This window comes from Saccostrea echinata, unplaced genomic scaffold (assembly GCF_033153115.1).
Source record: "Saccostrea echinata isolate AGI-Se365-2 ecotype Australia unplaced genomic scaffold, CSIRO_AGI_Sech_v1 ptg000016l, whole genome shotgun sequence".
Classification (NCBI taxonomy): Eukaryota; Metazoa; Mollusca; class Bivalvia; order Ostreida; family Ostreidae; genus Saccostrea; species Saccostrea echinata.
This window is the reverse complement of record NW_026889765.1, coordinates 24,409,345-24,430,702: the sequence shown is the minus strand read 5'-3', so window position 1 is coordinate 24,430,702 and position 21,358 is coordinate 24,409,345. Positions and strand designations below refer to the sequence as shown.

At 31.3% G+C, this 21,358-nt stretch overlaps 2 protein-coding genes across 2 annotated transcripts in view; one reads left to right on the top strand and one right to left on the bottom strand.

Annotated features, from left to right (window-relative positions):
• Window positions 1-21,358, bottom strand: part of LOC133188585 (3'-5' exoribonuclease 1-like) — a 291,755-nt gene that overhangs the window by 216,092 nt on the left and 54,305 nt on the right. The gene's annotated exons all lie outside the window — the stretch shown is intronic.
• Window positions 1-21,358, top strand: part of LOC133188582 (uncharacterized) — a 294,465-nt gene that overhangs the window by 256,140 nt on the left and 16,967 nt on the right. The window lies entirely within an intron of this gene.

Here is a 21,358-nt window from a genome sequence, read left to right as displayed (position 1 = left end):
AGGTTTACTATCTACTAAGCTCTAGAAAGTACTTTGAATAAGTAAGCCTGCACTTTTGATGGAAAGCAATAAAGAGTAATGGCTGTTTGTCATTTTAAAAATTATGGTACTTTCTTGATTTGAGTTGCTGAAAAACATCTGTTGAACAAAATAATTGTTGCATTGTAAGCCCTGGTCAATTGTCATCTGTACACTGGTACACATATATTATAAAATAGCTTACAGCTGTATGCACTATGACCTCAAAAATTACTCCATAACTTTCTCTAATATCGGATATTTTAGGATATCCCACATGAATTGTTTTAGACTTGATCTCATAAATCTAAGAACGCATAGTCAACATTGGAAGCATATGCATATATGTTAATTTTTTTAATAAAACCGAATTTATTGAAAATTAGAAAATCGCAATTTTCATGCCGACGATTATATAATTCTGATTGTCAAAGAGCAAACGTCATTATCCAAAATAAGTTTGTTCACCTTACACTCGCCAACACACGTATTGATTGAGTTTATATACTTCTTAGCTAAAATTTTCGATTATGTGTCCTCGTGTATTATTATTAAACATTCGTTTGTATTCATTTGTTATGTATAGAAGAAAGTGAACAAAAGAAAAATTGACGCATATACTATATTTTGGTGCAAATTGACCAAGAGAAGTCTTGTGCTTTATCCCAAAATTATACAGAAACGAATACGATCTGTTAAGTCTCACCTTTAACACAACATTGTCTGTTTGTAGGTCCAGCACAATATCCAGGTTTGTATCTCCCACAGGGTTCTCTTGTATACTGACATCTTCCATTCATTGCCCAACAAGACGAACCGTCACCTGTCACCACAGAACGTATGTAAAGTATAGATTTTTTTTTTTTTTTTTTAAAAATCTGATCTATTTTTTAAAAATAAATTCACGAGTTATGATTCCTCTAAAAAACAAAAGCAAAAAAAAAAAAAAGAATACTCTTACCTATAACGAAAACGGAACTAACAATAACCAGTAAGGCAAGAAACTGTAAACAAACCACCGTGATCATGATAAATTTAAAATTGTAACGTTAAAAAGTTCAAATTGAAATATTACTGATTGCAAGCTAGGATTACTTTGTATATATATGCGATTCTCTGGTTTGCATTTCAAAACTGTTACATCAACAGCAAATCACCTATTTACATTTTTCACACTTGTTTCACTCTCCATTCCTTTGTGATATACCACAACATTCCAATATCACAGCGATATTCAAATATTTTAGATTTCGTTTTAATTTTAAAATGTGCACCTGTGACAAATCTGACATTGATATATTTTAGATACTTTAGGTTAATCTATATAATAGTATGAAATATTGCACACATAAAACGAAGTGTCACAGTTTAAAGTTTTAGATGCTTTCTACATGCATTATGATCCTCTTCTTTAATTTGTACTTGATTTTCAACATTACGTTTGATATAATAGCATGAGTCGTCCTCTATTTCCTTTTATTTTGTTAATTTTGTCATTTTGTGTGATTAATCTTAAAAATAAAGACACACAAATATAATTCTGCTGCACAATTTTGAAAATTTTGACTATGAAATTTTGAAATTAAAAGACAAGTATGTTATTGTGAGGAAAATCAAAATCTGACAAAGATCTGTATTTATAAATGAAAATAAGATATATGTCTATTCATAACATGCAATTGGTAGAATGTTCTACTAAAACCAGTTTATTTTTAATCATGTATCCAAATCATGTTAAAATTTACCTCATAGATGTCACTAAAAAATGATGTGAGTAACCATTCAGAACAAAATATAAACAGATATTTAACTGATATTAAGAAAGTTGAATCGAACATGTCAACAAAACATCGAACTCTATAGAGTTTGAAATAATTTGAATTGACGGCAAACTTCCTGGCTGATTATCATCATGATACCGGGATCTATGTCATATGACGATGTCGATAATTTCTGAAGATAGTGCTGCATAATGCGATGATAAACATCACAATAAATATGAAGTTTCTGAAATGTTTGTGTTATTTCCTTATTTCGCATATTCAAAACAAAATTTAAAGTCTTTTTGAGGAAATTCTTATTCACACTGACTGTGTTCCTTCAAAACTCAGTCTATTTGTATAGAATTTATTTTCTTTTAAAAAGTTCTATATGAGAAGGAGAAAACACCTGCCATGGCCTTCGACATTTAAATATAAATATTACTATTATTTAGAGTACTCCTAGGCGTAACAGGCAGCATCAGTTCATCAGCATTGAAAATTACCGGTATATCTTAAAAAACAGATAGAAAAAAAATAATTTTGAAAATATAATCTAGAGTAGATAAATATAGTTGCTGAATTGTCAAAATTCGTGCTAAAATGTATGAATTCTTTTTAATTATACAAGGTGAGTTCAAAACAATAATCCAAGAAGTCATTGATGATTAAGAAAAAAGTCGTTTCTGTATAAGTTTAATAGCTCAGAGTATTCATCGTTACCCTTCATACATGTCTCAAGTCTCTGAACATATGACAGGAACCTTAACATCTCCGCACTGTCTTCTTTAGAGATGCCCAAAAGACATTGATGGATGACACTCTCCGTTTAAAATATAAAATTGAACCTTCTTTTCATGTTCAAAGAGCGGTTGAATGCTAACATAAAGAATGAAGGTAAGATAGGACCACAAACACCATGCATGTACATGTACATTCTTAATTATTCAATATAAAAATAAGAAAAAATTAATGAATTTCTTGATAAGTAAAGAAACAGAAAAAATCAAATACACAGGATGGAGAAAGGAGATTTGTCCATCCAACGCAATCTTAGTTTATTCAGGTGAAAAAAAATCTTCATTTTTTTAAAAAATTATGTTTTTATTTAAGCTAAGTGTTGAGAAGCATAGTAAAATTCCACTGATAGTTTTAATTTAGAGTTACTCCTCCCTCCATGGCACCTGATTCCAACTCTGATATTTTTCAATAGGTCTGTGTTTGCTCTGTTCCAAACTTGTATTGTTTCAATGGACTTTTGAGATTGATTACTATTCCTTATCTTCATATTTCATGCATACTGTAAAAAGAGATCATTATTAAGTAACCAAAAAATGGGTATTTTACATATAAGTATCTTAAAAACATTTTAAGGATTCGCAGTTGGATCTAGTCATACGCATACAGGAACAGCTGTAGATCCTATTTGTTTACCGAAGGATCGAGAGTGGAGGATGGAAATGATGGTAACAGGTCTATAAGTATGGAGCAGAGTATGAAATGGACAGCTTCAAAGGTCATTTTATTTCATTTGTTGAGCATGAGGTACCTTGTGCTGTTTGTCTTGTTCAAACTAGATCTGTTGTGAAAGTATTTTCAGGTGAGAGAAGAAATGTGTACAAAATATTATGTCAGTCTTTTCTGAAATTTAAATATTCTTGCAAAATACAGTCACAAAATATATACTGTTTACGTTGTCTGACGAAGAGATGACGTCAGACGTTCTATTGTCAACTTTGTTGAAATATTCCACTATGACCTGCATATGGTGTTTTGTCTCCCAACTTAATTGATACTCAAGAACATGCTCTCAGTACACGATCAATTTTTATCCTAGACAGGGTACTGACAGATAAGATAATATTATAGGGATTTCAACAACCTCGTTTAAAGTCAGTGAGGGTTCTTTATCGTGCCAACGCCTACCGTGACACGGGACTTCGGTTTTTAAGATCTCATCCAAAAGATCCGTGACTTTCACTTCTGGTGCCGGGCGCTTGGCGAAGGAACAGTCAGTATCTTTGTTTACATCTTAGGTTTGACGCGGTGCGGCCAACGAGAATCGAACCCGGGCCTCCCGATCACGAAGCGAGCGCCCTACCACTAGGCTACTGTGACCGGTATTTATCTTTGAAATAGGAACACAGAACCCATACATTTTTCTAAGAAAATTTTACATATAGTGCTCATTCTTCTTACCTATACTATAAATATATTGCAATTGTACTAAACGTTTACATAACGTTATTCATGCCCTTCCAAATACTGCACTTATAAATATGTGTGTTTTATTTTTAACAATTTCGGGGAGTAGGTTGGTTTAAGGGAACAGACAATATTTACAACCAGGCCGTGACCGGTGCAAAAATATAATTAATAAAAAAATTCTTGGTCCCACACTTTACAGAATGAAAAAAGTATATGTCCCATCCTCATTTTGTTTGAAAACGTCAAATTAATATTCCTACATATATAGCATTAGTTAAATACCTTAATTAGCCCCATGCAGCCATCTAGAGAGTTGGGGTAGATGACTATTTGTAGGAACATACTCCATTCAGTTGAAGTAAGGTTAGTATTCTTCTTTTCAGAACTAAATATTTTCGAAATTTTAGTTTGATTTTGCATCACATCCAACTGCCAAATGTATTAAAGTTGCAAGGTTAAATCATGTAAATGGAGAATATGACCCATATTTCATTTGAACAATACAGAAAGATGAGGGATACCTCTGATCACTTTGGTAAAACATGTACTAACTTGCAAATTATCGAGAATTCTTAATTCTTATTTAGGAAAATAAAGTTTCTGATATCGTAAGAAAATTGAATTTTCATAACAACATCATGTTAACCTCAGTCAATCGATATTGATGTGTTCTTTTAATTGACCATTACTTTTTTTTTCTTTTCCATTGAAAATGGCAAATGGGGGTTGGGGGTAGGGGGGGGGGTTACTTGTAATAACATGCAGTTTCTAAATCTAAAGTAATATTTTGTAAGAAGAATTTAATTTCCATAGAAAGCATCCACCATCATGTTTTATTTTCCCTCGGATTGAAGTGTCGCGCATTTATTGGTTTAAAGCTATAAATGGCGTATCTGAGCTTGAAATTAATACTACGAGATTGAGTGTAAATATACATGATAATTGTTATTTACGTTCAAATTAAAATTTCAAGGATTTTGAGCTTCAGTAACCTCACGTTTCTATAGTTAAACTGACTTTAAATTTGTTTATTAATTTAAATATGGAGTCGGTAAATAAATCGGTTATTAGTCCCCTACCGTTAAAATTGGAGGAGACTATAGGTTACCTCTGCATCTGTCCGTCCGTCCAGCTGTCCTCTGCCTGTCTGTTAGTCTGTCCCACTTTTTTTCTGCATTTTTCCCTAACCACTTGCAGACATTGAGCTGATTTTTGGTATGTGAGTGTATCTTGATGAATTATAGATCAAGTTTCGTTCCCCTTCATTAATATTTGACGGAATTCCGACCTTTTCAATTTTTAAGGGTTTTCCACGATTTTCTTCCAAACGCTTGCAGATATTGAGCTGATTTTTGGTATGTGACTTAACCTTGATAAGTTATAGATCAAGTTTGTATTTCGTTCCGATTCAATAATTTTTGGCGGAATTATGGCATTTTCAATTTTTAACGGGAACCAGATTACAATTGCAGGTCTAGTATTGCTGATGCAATACCCTCAGAATGCTTGTTGTTTCAAATTTTTAATATCTTTGAAGTGCGATTGATTTAAATTGTGTAATTTACAGGAAAGTGCTATCTTTATATAAAGTAAAAAAGTAAATAGAAAGATCTTTTCAATTTTGGTTACCTGAATTTATCAAATACGCCATGTATGACTTTAAACGCGACACATGACTGCCGGCTTTATTTCTATGTCCGGCAGGTGAGAATTAATATCTGGCAATATGCCCTATGCGTTGCATAAAAGAGGCGGGGCCTAATTTTTACGGGAACATCACAAAAATAGCAATTCCTCACAATACCAGAAAATGAAATAATTTGCAATTTTAAACTGTATACGAGTAATGAACTACATCAAAACTTATCATTCGTTTTTGTCGCTTGTTAAATCCCACATAGCAAGGTATAAACATAGACACCTAAGTCATTGGTTGCAATGCACTTGTCGGCATGGCGTCATCATGGTAATATTTAACGTATTTTATGTGCAGTGAGAGACAGATCAAGTAATTTTTTACGGTGAAAAATGCATTTTATAATTAAACAAAATATTATTTACAGATGTTAGATAGACCATTAATATCAATGTGAAACAAGTTTTTAGTGCCATTATTCTATAATTATCGGAGAATTTATTGAATTTTATCGTGTTTTTATGTACAGGGTTGGCTTCTTTAATTTCGAGACGCCTCATTGAATGGCCTTTTTGCAAGAGTATTCACTCAATAAATCTTGGCCATTTTTTTTTAATTTACATTAAGGTAATATTCCTTAACTTGAAAAGTGCTGCTGTTTTCAGGGAATCCAGAGCGTTACTTAAAAAATGCATGAAAAACTTGGTAAAGGTCACACTTTTTTTTCAACTCTAGCCCAATTACATGACATTAAAGCTTAATAAAATGTTAATTCTGTTTAAAGCAGCAGAACTTTCCAGAAACTACCAGATATGTAAAAAACAATTTATCACTTTCTTTTATTTGAACTAAGGTTCAAATGCCCTTGAGATATTGAAATTTGTTTATGACCTCCATGTAGTACACATTATAAGCATTTATCACGTGACTGTCAATGAGGTGATTAGATTCAATACAGAGTGGGGTACACTATGTTATTATGTTCCCCAAACGAAGTTGGGGAACATATTGTTTTTACTCTGTTTCTTATTATTATTATTATTTTTCTTCTTCTTCTTCTTCCTGGGTACTTTTTTGTCCGCGAGTGATCTCGTCAACTACTCATCCGATTGAGGTGAAACCTTTTTAGGGTTAATAGGCATGTTTTGTAGATATGCGGAATCAAGGTCATTTTGCGCGCACGTGCATGCACGTGCGTGCGCGTGCAATGCGTAAAATGACCAATATACTTGATATAGCTGTAACTTTTATATTTTTTGATGAAATGCTTTGATACTCAGAATATAAGGATATATTAGAAGTGAAAACAAGATGACATGGTCAACATGCACATGCATGCACGTGTGCGCAGGCGCAAAGCGTAAAATGACAAATATACTTGATATAGTCGTAACTTTGATACTTTTTGATGAAATGCTTTGATACTCAAAATATTTATATATATTAAAAGTGTAGACAAGATGACATGGTCATCATGCACATGCATGCATGCATGCATATGCATGCACGTGCGCGCGCGTGCAATGTGTTAAATGACCAATATACTTAATATAGCCGTAATTTTTATATTTTTTTATGAAAAGCTTTGATATTAAGAATATACAGATATATTAAAAGTGTAGACAAGATGATGTGGACATCATGCTCATGAATGCACATGCGCGCGCGTGCAATGTGTTAAATGACCAATATACTTAATATAGCCATAACTTTTATATTTTTTTTATGAAAAGCTTTGATATTAAGAATAAACAGACATATTATAAGTGTAGACAAAATGGCATGGTCATTATGAACATGCATGCAGGTGTGCATGCGTGCAATGCTAAGATGACCAATATACTTGATATAGCCGGAACTTATATATTTTTTGATGGAATGTTTTGATACTGAGAATATAAAGATGCTTTTATAGTATAGATGAGATGACATGGTCATCCTGCACATGCATGCACGTGCGCAAGCGTGAAATGCAAAAAACGATCAATATACTTCATTGCCTTATTTAATGAAGCTTACAGGAAATAAGACACCAAAAGGGTGTTGGGGAGCGTTTGGGGAACATCTGTAACGGTCCCCGTTACAATTATAACTAGTTAAGGTCTTCCGTCTCCACGGAAGACCTTATAGTGATTCTATTGTTTCTTATTATTATTATTATTATTCTTTTTTTTTAGACAAAATTTTGTGCACGCGATTTCTCGAAAACTATCCAACGAATTTCTTTGAAATTTTCAGGGATAAAAGGTCTTTATATGAAGTTTATACAAAATTCCGTTTTTTGGTAAATTCGGTTCCAGTGCCAAGTTATGGACAATTTTCTGATTTTAAAATGGAATTTTGTCCTTGAGTGTTCTCAAGAATGGCTGAAGATATGAACTGGAGACTTGTTAGAGATGATAGAACATGATTTCTAGATTGGAGAGGGCGCCTTTTCGTTCGTCGTCGGCACTTCCGGTTGCTACCGGAAGTGATCAAAGAAATCGTTAAATTTCAACTTTCCTTTTTTAAATTAATACTTACATCACCTAATTGCATCTCTTTTGTAGTTTTGAAATATGTTGGTCCCACCGGAAACAAAAAACGCCAACTTCCGGTTATACGAGAAAAACTACATAATTTGAGTATTTTTCTTTCCCATTAATATCTTTTGTAGATAAAGTATTGAGAATGAATTTTGAATATGTTGTTCAGACTGCAAATGTCTAGAGTAGAGTTAAATATCTTTCAAAAATTCACTTCCGGTCGCGTGTTTTTCTGTCCTCAAAATGAGAAGTTGTCTGAGCAAGATCTCGGAAACGGTAAGAGATTAAGACACCAGACTTATATGAGCAACAGACCTTAAGATGTAGACAAATCCATTTGGGTTCAGAGCGTCAGCCGTTACTTCCGGTCGTCACAGGAAGTGATCAAAGAAATCGAAAATTTCAACTTTTCTTTTTTTATTTAAGAATTGCATTACTTTATTGCATCTTTTTCGCAGATTCGAAAGATGTTGGTCCTACCGGAAACAAAAACCACAACTTCCGGTTATAAGAGAAAAACTACAAAATTTGAGTATTTTACTTTCCTATAAATATTCTTTATAGATAATGTATTTGAAATGAATTTTAAATATGTTATGCAAGACTGCAAAGGTCTACAGTAACTTCAAATATCTTTCAAAAATTCACTTCCGGTTGCGTGTTTTTCTGTCCTCAAAATGAAACATTGTCTGAGCGAGATCTCAAAAACAGGTAAAAGATTAAAACACCAAATTTTTATGAGTAGCAGACCTTGAGGAGTAGGCAAAACCATCTTGGTTAAACGCGTCAGTCGTAACTTCCGGTCGTCACAGGAAGTGATCAAAGAAATCAAAAATTTTAACTTTTCTCTTTTAAATTAAAGTTTGCATTACTTTATTTCATCTCTTTCGCTGTTTTGAAATATGTTAGATTCCACCGGAAACAAAAACGTCAACTTCCGGTTTTAGGTGATAAACTACGTTATTTCTATATTTAACTTTCTCATAAATATTGCTTATCGATAAAGTACTTGAAATGTTTTTATGCATTTTGTAGATACTGCAAATGTATAGCGAAACGTCAGAGATTTTTTTTTTATAAAATTCACTTCCAGTCTCGTGTTTACCTGTCCTCAGAATTAGAATTTGTTCTCACAATATTGCTCGGCAACAGTAAACGACTGAAGTCTAAAACTTTCAGAACTGATAGTCAGTAATCAGTTTATTTGAATCGCGAGGAAATCTTGTATCGCCGTTACTTCCGGTCGTGACAGGAAGTGGTGCAAAAATGTGAATGGTTAATGGAGAGCACGTTGGATTTTCACGCTGACAACCAGGGTTAAATCTCCAGAGTGTCTGAATTTCTTTTATCACCTTTTCAGCTTGAATTTACATTTTTTATATTCAAAATCGGACGGAAGACCTCTCATTGCTCGCAATGAGTTTCTAGTTATTATTATTATTATTCTTTTTTTCTACTTTCTTCTCCGGTACTTTTTTGTCCGGGAGTGTTCTCATAGAACCACTCATCCAGTTGACATGAAACCTTTTTAGGGTTAATAGGCATGTTGTGTAGGTGTTCGGAACGAAGGTCATTTTGCGCGCACATGCATGCGCGTGCGCGCGCGTGCAATGAGTGAAATGACTGATAAACTTAATGAAGCCGTAACTTTTATATTTCTTGATGAATTGCTTTGAAAGTCAAAATATAAAGATATATTAGTAGTCTAGACAAGATAACATGATCAAATTAGCGTGAACTTACGTGCATGCACGCGCGCTCTTCTCTGATTGGCTGATACAAAATTCTCAATAATTTCCTTGTTTTTTGACAAAATACTTTGAAATTTAGAATATAAGTATATATTATAAGGTGCTACAGCATGTTATATAGGCAATTTCTTGAAAACACGCGCATGCAGGTGTGCTGCAATCTGATTGGTTGAAACTTTAAATGTCTATAACTCCCTTGGTTTTCAACAAAACAGGATGAAATTTACGACATGGATAGGCCCATAGAGCTCCTACATTATGGTACTATCAAAATTGAATGCAAGGCCATGCATGCACGTATGCTGAATTCTGATTGGCTAATACTTAAAGGGTTACATCTCTCTCATTTTTCAATGAGATTCTTTAATATTTAACACAAATGTATGTATTGTGAGACACTATAAGAAAATTAATTTGAAAAATGTAGAAAACATGTGCAAGCACATGTGCTGAAATTTGATTTGCTAATACCCATATGGCTATATCGGAGTAGTTTTCCAATGAAATGCCCTTAAAAATAAAGTGTCCATCTATATTACAAAAGTATTGTCTAATTTATTGAAGCTTGTGGGGAATGGGGCATCATAAGGGATTGGGGAGCCGTTTGGGGAACATCTGTAACGGTTCCCGTTACAATTAGCACTAGTTTCAATTAATATTAAAGTCATGTGTTAATATAATAACTTTACAAAAATTAATTCAATTTAAAAGGTATCTATTTGTGCACGTCTATATTCCGTTGATTTCTTTATAGTACGCTTTAACAGTGCTGCGAATGAAATATGGCAAATTTGGTATTGTTTTTCTTGCAATGCCCTATACATTCTAAATCTAAAATGATTTCTTAATTTCCAGACAATTTGGAAATGTTTAAGGAGACAGAAGATAGTTTATCATTCAAGGTTAGGCTCCGGGCCGGGGCCATAAAACTTAGACGAGCTCACTTTTGATCTCAGTCTCACTTTTACAAAAGGAATTAATAGTGGAACAGTGAGACTGAGATCAAAAGTGAGCTCGTCTAAGTTTTATGGCCCCGGAACCGGGTCTTAATTGTTGAAAATAGGAGGAACCTGTGATTTGAAGATTTACGTCAGGGTTGTATACTGCTATGTTGTATCGCACTTTGAAAATTTATTTCAAAGTGCGTTAATTTTGGGACCACGTTAAAGGCACTTTGAAAAAAAAATTCTTTTCAAAGTGCTTTTATATCGACCATATTAACGCACTTTGAACAAAAATGTGCACGTCTTGGTCAATATTCTTGCAAATTTTAGGTATGATAAATAATTGAATGAATCTGGTTGGATAACTTTTCAGTGATGACGCCAGGATCTGAGATATAGACGTTTTAAAGATTTTAAGGAGTTGTTTCCAAAGGTTATTGTAATTGTTATAAAAAGGGAATGGGTCTTTTAGAAATAATGGAGGAATGATTGTTAAATAGCACAGTTTCGTTTCTTTTTTTCTTTTTAAATTTTATCCAGTCTCTAATACGTTTGGTAGATGTACATGTAGGTGTCGATAAGTGACTAAAAGCATCTCATTTTTCTTGGGGAAAAGGGAGCAATTATGATTTTTCCATACCATGAAAATTCTCTCTCTCTCTCTCATCTATCTTTTTATCATATTCATCTATCTATCTATTGTGAACATATATGAAACAATGGTTGACTCATTTATTTGATAGTAAGAAAAAAAAACCTTAGCCACATTACTCACTTGACTGTAGTTTTTACCTCGTTCACTAACAACTTTTTTCTCAAAAAGTTATGCAGTCAGATTACTTCTAAATCTGTAATCTGATATCATAAAAAAGGTTAGACATGTCAAATAGCATGTTTTAATTACCATGTAAATGCCTTTTTTTTTTTTAAAGAAATCATTGTGGATACATTTTGAATAAAGGTAATGCGGCTCTCTTCTGTAATATAATAAGGTGCGTGATTTTTTTTTTTAGGAAAGCTTATCTCAATTTTTTCATGTACTTTATGCTAACTCAAATTTATCGAGAGAAATAATATCAATGCCAAAGCAGTTATGTAAATACATATATTTGTGTAGTAATGATAGAGAGTTGGGCTGAGGGACTTTCTACCTGTCTTCTCCTCGTTCTCGAGGGTAGATCAATTCATCAATTTTTCGGAAGAAAATTTTGTCCCAAGTTTAACGCACTTTGATTTTTTTTCAAAGTGCGTTGATTTTGTCCCAATTTTAACGCACTTCGAAAAAAATTTTCAAAGTGCGCAATTTTTTCAAAGTGCGTTGCAACATTGCTATTCATTTATGACTATGAAGTGCTCTTTTACTTTATTATTAAATACAGTGATATGAATGATAAAAAATATTAGATTCCATAGTTGGTATATCCAAACATATTATTATAATATGACTTATTATTTTTTTTTCAGTGATGATTTTCGGTTCATACAGTTTTAGAAGAAAAATATAGATTTGCCATCTAAATCAATGTTGTAAAAAAAAATACTTGTCCCACCTTTATGAATACCCCAAAAAGTACCGGTCTCATCCTTGTGATAAATATTGCCTGATCCCTAATTCTCATTGATGTTTAAAATAATGATTTAATTATTTCAGCAAGGAGAACCTGCTACAAAGGATGGAACTTGGAGTACCAGGGTTAACTAATGGCTGGATATCATGATCATGCAACTGCTACAACATACAAGTGTGTGGATGAGAGTCCAGATACCTTACATGGTGGCCATGCTAATAAAAATGGCTTCTTTATTTTGTAGAAGCAATGTGTGGTTCCTTGAAATGTCCACCTTATTTTGAGGGAAGAGAACTAGTTTGTGTTGTCTGTTCCAAAGAGTGAGAATAAATATACTGTTACAAAGAAAATTCCTGATTTCTTTACTGATATCTTCAATAGACAAAATTGAAGAATTGATATTTGTACAGAGAATCTGTGACAATCACTAAAATAAATATAAAAAATGTGTAAGCTAATAAATCTTAACCTTGACATATTGTACATAATATATATGTGAAGAATACTGTAACTACCGTTGACATCTTTATGTAAACTACAGTGATGATTATTTAATATATACATGTACTGGAGGCTCTCTCTTCTGCATTCTAAAACTGTTACAACAGTTTAAAGTTCGTGTATTTCTGGTTTAGATGTACTTAAGAAAACTGATTAGATGACATGTCTAGAAGATCTGCCAAGTCGATATAATTATCTGAAAAGACAACAAAAAGATCTGAGAAGTTGACATAATTATGTGAGAAGTGGGAGGGGGGAACTATGCCACCATAGTGAACAGTAGAATTGCGAAGAAAGCCTTTTGAATCTTAAGATTCTCTAGAACTCTGAAGTGCCGTCACAAGGAAAACAATAATGTCAAGGAACTAAATCATTTTTGAGATTGTTAAAACACAACCCCAACCCATTTTCATCCTTTCTAGAGATTAATAATTATTTTACATTACGTCATTTAAAACTTATTTGTAACTGAACATGCATATTATCAATTGGCTGTTGAGTACCTGTAGACAATGAGAAAAATGACCTTTTTTTTTGTTTGTTTGTTTGTTTGTTTGTTTGTTTGTTTGTTTGTTTTTTTTTTTTTTTTTTTTTTTGTTTCTGAGATTTAAAACAGCAAAACCTTTAAATATCAGAGTACCGAAGAGCACTTAATGGGGTTTTAAAACTACAGTTAGTAAGCCATTTTTTTCGTTTGTAATGTTCAACGATCAACGGAAACGTTATTTGTTCATTTTATATTATATGTACTTGCATACAAGTTAGGCTATTTGTTAAGCATTTACAATGTTTTTTCGTTTTTATGCTTAATATTGTTATTGAAAGATAAATAATAAACAAGAAGAAATAAATCTTAAATTTTTTTTTAGATAGAGGTATCTTTGGTATCAAAGAAAAAACTGGACAGAATTTCTTAATGCACTAAGCCAAGCGCAAGCCTAAGCCAAGCGCATTGATAAAATTTCCCGTTCAATTTTACCTCAATCAACAAAAAAAACCAAAAGTCATTTCTTACTTCAAACTATACATTTTTACCCGATAAGAAACTATTTAATGATAAATGAATATATAAAAGTAAAATATATATGTACTTATATTTAGAGACAAAATGCGGTAGATAATGTGAAATGAAAAGAAACATCAAAATATTCACGAATTCAATATTTATTACATGATGTTTCTATTATAAACAATGTATCTGCAACTTTAACCTGCAAAACATGAAAAAAATATAAAGTGAATTGTCATGCTGTATTTGCGAAAAAAAAAACTTTCACAGTTGTATCAATTCGGGAATTTAGCTAACAACGAAGTAAGTTATAAGTAAACTAACTGATTCAGCTTTGAATGTTGCACAAATTAAAAGCACTTGGGTAAAGTCATAGAAAACGAAAATTTAATCACAAAAATTAAAAGCTCTCGTATGTGTATTTTGATTTATGTAAAAGATTATTTTTCGAGACTGAAATTCAATAACATCAGTATTCATGTTTAACTGTTCAAAATTAATCTTATGTGCGACTTTATACTTACTAACTTTCTATAAAGTTAATAGGTAAATAAGTTTTCCGACATACATGTACATGTATCAGCCCAAACTTTAAAAACTCAATTTTTTTTTTCACTTTCTCTTCAAGAATTATATATTGAAATGATAAAATCGAAACATCTTTGTAACTAGATTTGTAAAGAAAACAAAACTGTTTTTCAGTTTCTTATCGATTAAACCTACATGGTGGCAAATAACAATCAGTCAATCTTTAATGTCCCCATCCTCGGCAGCATCTGCGATTTGGTCCACCCCCACACAAGCCACTTTCATAACCCATCAAACATATTTTACTTGTACTCTGACATTTTCCAGTTCGATACGCGTCTGTACATGGCTTGTCAGCTCCTGTAATATTGGGCAGTATAGTTGCATTATTTTTACTTAATAATACAATTTATGATAATTATAAATTCTATCGAATAAAATAATAATTATTTTTTATTGACAAACTAGTTTTTGTTTCTATTAATGCACTCTTTTAATAAGAATTGTTAGCCAGCAAAATGTTGTCCTTTGTATTTTTTTAACTTTAAGTTCATTGATACTCTGATAAGAGAGATAACTCTTAATTTCATAAATGTCTATTATTCCTTTATAGATTTGTCAAGTTGAAGTGTTATTTTTTTTTTTGTCCAATTTTCCCCGTAAGGTATGCTATAATTGTTTCTATTTTACTTTAAAAATACATTTCTTTTGGAAAATCATAAGAATTAAAGCTAAATTTTGTTGGAGTGAGCAGAGGGACTATGAACCTTAAAGCTAAGAATGTAGATAATATAAGTAAATCAAAACTATTTACTAGTTTTGCAACGATGGCGTTTTTCAAGTAGGCTTACAATCTCCTTTTTGTTTCTTACCGACAACACAGCATTGCCTATAAGAGTTTCCTGCGCAGAGACCGGGCGTGTATTTTGGACAATATATGCTAGTGGATTGACATGTCCCATTTTTTTTCCAGCATTTGGAGTCATCTACAGTGTAACAAAGACATAGAAATTTGTAAGAATAAGAAGATAAAAGAGTCAGTACACTTCAAATTTTGAAACTCTTTAAAATCCAATCTTTCCGCTGAAAAATGGAAGCAAAATTACTGAATTGATATAAAACCTGAGATAAATGAACAAGAATCGAAGATAGACTTTTGAGTTAATGTTATGTAAAAATTAATGCTCATTTATAAAATTTTGATTGAGTAAATATACTGAATGATCTACACGATTTGTCACAGTGTTAGTTGATTAGTAAATTAAAAATAAATCATTTTCATTTTCGTCAATACATAAGACTTGTAAAGAGGATTTCATAAGCTATTCTAGTTGGCTTTAGTTTCATATTTCTAAACCATATACAATGAATATTAGTAAAGACACTAAAACATCTAGAATATGCATTCAAACTTTAAATTTCTCCATTTTTTCTAATTTTTGACAGGTACTATATTCGAAACTATTTCGAAACTTTTTCCTTTCATATTAAAGAAGAAGTGTCCTGGAAATGGCAATTATTCACCAAACCCTCCAGCCATTACTTCATTGTATTGAAAATGTACTATGAAAATCTGATTTTCCTGACTGCCCTCTTTCTAAGTCTTTTATATTAACTTTCAACGATTTTGAGTGATCAAATACATGCATTTAATTAATTCTACCGAATATTAAAAGTGATCATTTTGTCCTTCCTCGGCATCTGTGGGCAGATTACATGTGCCTAGCAAAATTCAGCAATTACATGAACATCTACATCTTATTGAGACTATTTCATTGTCAGCAAATACAACTTATCATTGAGTCAAATGCTGACTGACATTTTTTCATATTAATTGTTAGACCATTTTTTTACACACTGAATTGTCGACGGATTTTCCGAGATTTCCAGATCATGACAAGGAGCACACGGCGGGTGTGACCGGTCGGCAGGGGATGCTCACTCCGTCATGGCACCTGATCCCATCTCTGATGTTTTGGAGGTCCGTGTTTGCTCTGCACCTATTTTGTAATGTTTAATGGACTTTTGAGCATGAATACTGTTCGTTATCTCCATATATTTCATATGCAATATAAGACCTTTTGTTTCGTTATCTTTCAAAGAAAAATATACATTCAATAGAAAACAAAAGAAAAATTCAAGTTCTATCACATTTAAGCATAGATGAATGGGGGAAAATGAAGGGGAGGGGATATTTTTTTATGTAAACATCAAGAAATAAATGGGACTAATTAAAAAAAAACACAAAATTTTTTTTTAATGCAAATTGCTAGGTGTAATGAAATTTATTGACATACACCAGTAAACCTATTTAAAGTAGAATCAGACTAAATTACATAATTCAGAAAATTAATGTATTTTTGGAGGTGGCTGAGGACAGTTTTTTTCCAATCGAAACGTTTGGCTGACGTTTTCCTTAATATTGAACTGCTATATCATAAGGCCTATCATTAAAACTAAAACTGGCTCATAAAAAATTGTGAATAACATTTTTAAAGAAAGATACCTTGTATAATTAATTTTGTCAGAAGTATTAGAGTAAAAATGAAAATAACATTATATCATTTTATAAATACCTCCATCGACTCCGAGAGAGAATATGAGTAGGACAATGGCGACTAAGAAAATGGACCTTTGCATCGTCATCGTAGAATAGAGGATATCAGAGTTTTGTACGTCTGATCAGTTGACAAAGAGGAGAGAGGTACGCCAATTTTTATACTTTGTTTTTAATGCAACACATGGCTCTTAAATTGTTTTAATGAGTAGAGTGGGTTTTTCCTTGTCATGTTATGCACTGTTATTGCATAGATATTTCGGTTGCATAGTAATAGCTAAAACATGTGCAAATGAAAGCTTTTGTCAGATTTTTTTTAAAAATTGACATTTTTTTATTATTAGTAAAAATGATTCTTTATTGGCATAAAAGACATCGTTAATTTAAACAATTCTATCAGATTAAGAATACTTTCTTTAATGTCTCTACGATACATTCATGGATAAAGGGAGAAATGTTTGTTTAAAATACAAGCATAAATAAGATTATCTTGTGCATGAACTGTCTCAGTCTATAGTCCATTTCATCCATTGTATTGCGTCCCATTTCAAGCATGAAAATACAGTACAGATTTTATTCTTTAAATACGTATCTTTCTGAGAATCCACGTAGTGTGGCAGTTCAAAAAAAGTACGTGTACAAAACACTTTGATGACAGAATTCTCTATTTTCATGTTAAAAAACAGCCTTAAATGTTGATATTTATCAAGGAAATTTTAATGAATGAGAATGATTTAGGAAATTCATAATACAGAGACTAGCGAGAAAATTTATATTTTCAATAGTGGTTTACACATTTTCTAAAGTTTACTATTGAGTCTACATATTAGGTCTATCGATATAAAATGCTTATTTAATTTTTAAAGCAATATGAGCTGCAACTTTGATGTTGGAAAATTTTTGTTGTAATATTGTAATTAACTATTTAAATTACAGAAAAAAGGTGGTTTATAAACTTTTGTTGGTAATATTTGCGACAGAATAACTATTTATATGCTTTGATTGAAGCAAAATTACATTATTGTCGTCCTGAACAATATTGATTTCTTACATAAAACTATACATTCTATTATATAGAAATCTTTCTTCTGAAAAAAAAAGTTAATACACTACATCAGTCTAATTGATTATAAAGGTTTTAATTACATACAGATTTATCATATCAGCACATTTTAACAACAAAATAAAATTCACAAAAATACAATTCATATTGCTTTAACAAGGATTTTCTGAAATTCAAAATACAAAATAAGCCCCTTGAGAGCCTTGTTATTTACAAATGGTCAAAAGTCATCGAATCTTTGATATTATCTTTTTTTTCAGATGCATAATTATCATTTTCCCATTTAAATATCATTTGTAGATTTCATTTTACTTAATAATAACTTAAATATGATGCAAAAACCGTGTACTTATAGGAATTTAAAAAAAAATGGACTGTTACTAACCTTGTGTTCATTTAAAGAGTTGGAGGTGAATATTTAACATTAAATATTTACAATATATATGGAAAGGTCGGATCAAGCAAGTATGCTGTTAGAAATATTGCGATTATGCATAAAAATGACCTTTGATGAGATTTTGTTTAAATTCGTATTCTGGACAATGTATAAACATGTACATGTCAAATAGCCAACTTCTTTTCTATATGACATCAAGTCAAATTTCATATACAGTATGATACATGTACACCTCTAGCTGCAAAGTCCATGAATCATTCTTTGATTGGACGTGAAAGACGAAAATACTTTCCATATCTTTTATTTTGTTTTTATTTAGAAATCGTATAAAGTCCAACTGAGTTGAAGAAATGTAAAAAGTAAAATTAACTAATAAAGTTTAGTTGTTGTTGTTGTTGTTGTTGTTGTTATTTCCTGATGCTGGCGATAATACACATGACAAGAAAAGCTTACACATAATTTAGAATGATTGATCGTAATGAAATGTATAGCATAGAGCAACTGGAGCAAGTAATTAAAAGCTTTTATGTTTTAACATTGACAGGGACAGTCACTATGAATAATATAATAGATGAATTCCAACGGAAGTTTATCAGTTATCAAACCGATAAGAAATAAATTATCAGCGCTATCAAGTATTGCATTTACAATACTTGAAAATAGTTAAGTGGTTGTATTTATTCGAAAATTGTTGTCAAAACCTTTTTTTTTAAATTTAAAAACAACCAAAAAATTATTAAAAACATATATTGAATAGATCAGTAAGGGAAAAAATAGTGATTTTAAACAAATTAAATAAATACAAAATTCTAACTCAAATTCATATGTTTTCTAATAATTGACAAATTATTAACAGTGTAAAAATAAACAGAGTAAATTGATTGGTTGATTGTTTGTTTTACATATTTTATGTCATTGTTTTATGTACAGTCATCTTCTTAAATAAAAACAAATAGAATTCATCTCCATAGGGAAAACACCGTTTAAAGTAAATATTTGTTCTTTTATATCACACTTGTTTATATGTACTTTAATTTACTCTGACCTATATTAATTTTATTTTAAAAAAAAAACGGAATTAATATGCCTGGAATATCTTTGATTTAAGTTACCATATATATATATATATATATATATATATATATATATATATATATATATATATATATATATATATATATATATATATATATATATATATATTTATATAAGGCACAGAGAATTTCATTTTATAAGGACTTCCACCCCAACCCAGGTTGAACTCTCGACCTAAGGAATCTGTCTCCTAGCATTACAGGAACAGTGCGCTAGTCCACTTCGCTATCTAGACAAGTCAAAAAACTGCTTTTGATACCGATGAAACTCTCGCGGCGCCGCCCTACACTACACAATCATTGAGAATGGAAGTGAATTACAGTTATTTGGACATAGTTTTATAAGAGTATCGTTACCGATACACATTGCAATGAAATTAATTTCATTTTTAAAGCACATTTAATTTTCAATAGCTCCTGTACTAGCATTACTTCTGTAAGTGAAGAAATATCAATATAGAATGCACAGAAAAATTTACTTTATAAGGATTCTCACTTCCGCCCCAACCCAGGGTTGAACTCTCGACCTACGGAATCCCCGCGGAGCCGCCCTACACTAAACGGTCATTGAGAATGAAAGTGAGATATATATTACATCAGTAGTATTTGAAGCAAATGTTAAAGTTTTTTTTCAGCCTGAAAATCACTAGTATTATATTTTCGTATTCAATCTTACCAGCACAAAGCGAAAATCAAATGTGTGTACCATACATTCGTGTTTCACTTTTTTTTTAGAAAGGAAAGGAAGAATTTATGTTTTGTCAATCAATTCTGTATAATGAATGAATCTACAATTAATTTCGATCTTCCATATAAATGTAGACTTGAAATGGAGAATAATTGAACAATAGAAATGATGTGTTGTGAACAATCATACAATTTATATTATTGAAACAATATTCATTAAATTGTATATGTCCTGGAATATGTTGTTTAATTCTTTTTCTAACGAACGTACTTCAAGAAAAATCTAAGCATAATATCATCGTTGCATCAAAACTTTTGATAATAATAGTTGAATGTAATAGTTTAGAATGATATACATATATTTTCCTATTTTCCCCGCTTTCTCCAGCATTTATCGAAACATAAATGAAAAGTACAAACTAAGGAAGGAGACATTCTTAAGATCTGCCCGAAATGTGGTGAACGTAGAATGATTTGTTGATGTTGTTTTCCGTTATGCTAATTCTATTGGGTATCAATCAAGACCAGGCATTTAATTAATTTTACGATATGTAATCTATTTACTAGAGAGGAAACGTGACGATCGGAATTCCAGACATTAGCAGGGGGCTAAAACAATTATACAATCAAATCAATTAATATTTATTACCTTTAATTGTTAATTAAGACCAGTCTCAAAGAGGTAACAAAGAATGAACAAAAATATATCTGACCCTATTTCACTCCCAATATTTAATTTCTTAAAATTTCATGTACAGTGAACGTGATAGATTAATCAAACATAAACAATGCACAAAGAACAAGGTAATCAATAATTATATATACAGTAAATATAATTTTGTGTTAAAAGCTATTTAAATAAAAACATGGCCTCTTCATCTTTTGTTTGTTTGGATGCTTCGTTTTAGGTGCAAAATATTTTATGTAAACAAATGATACATTGTAATATTTCAAACACAAAGTACTTTAAGACAAACAGGAATCTACGTAGATCACAAAAGTATCATGTACTTTGAACTTATTAATTTGATGATTTTTTTAAAAACAATATATTTTGTAAATATTTATCTAAAACCCTATTTCCTGTATCCTATGTACTTTAAACTGTAGAA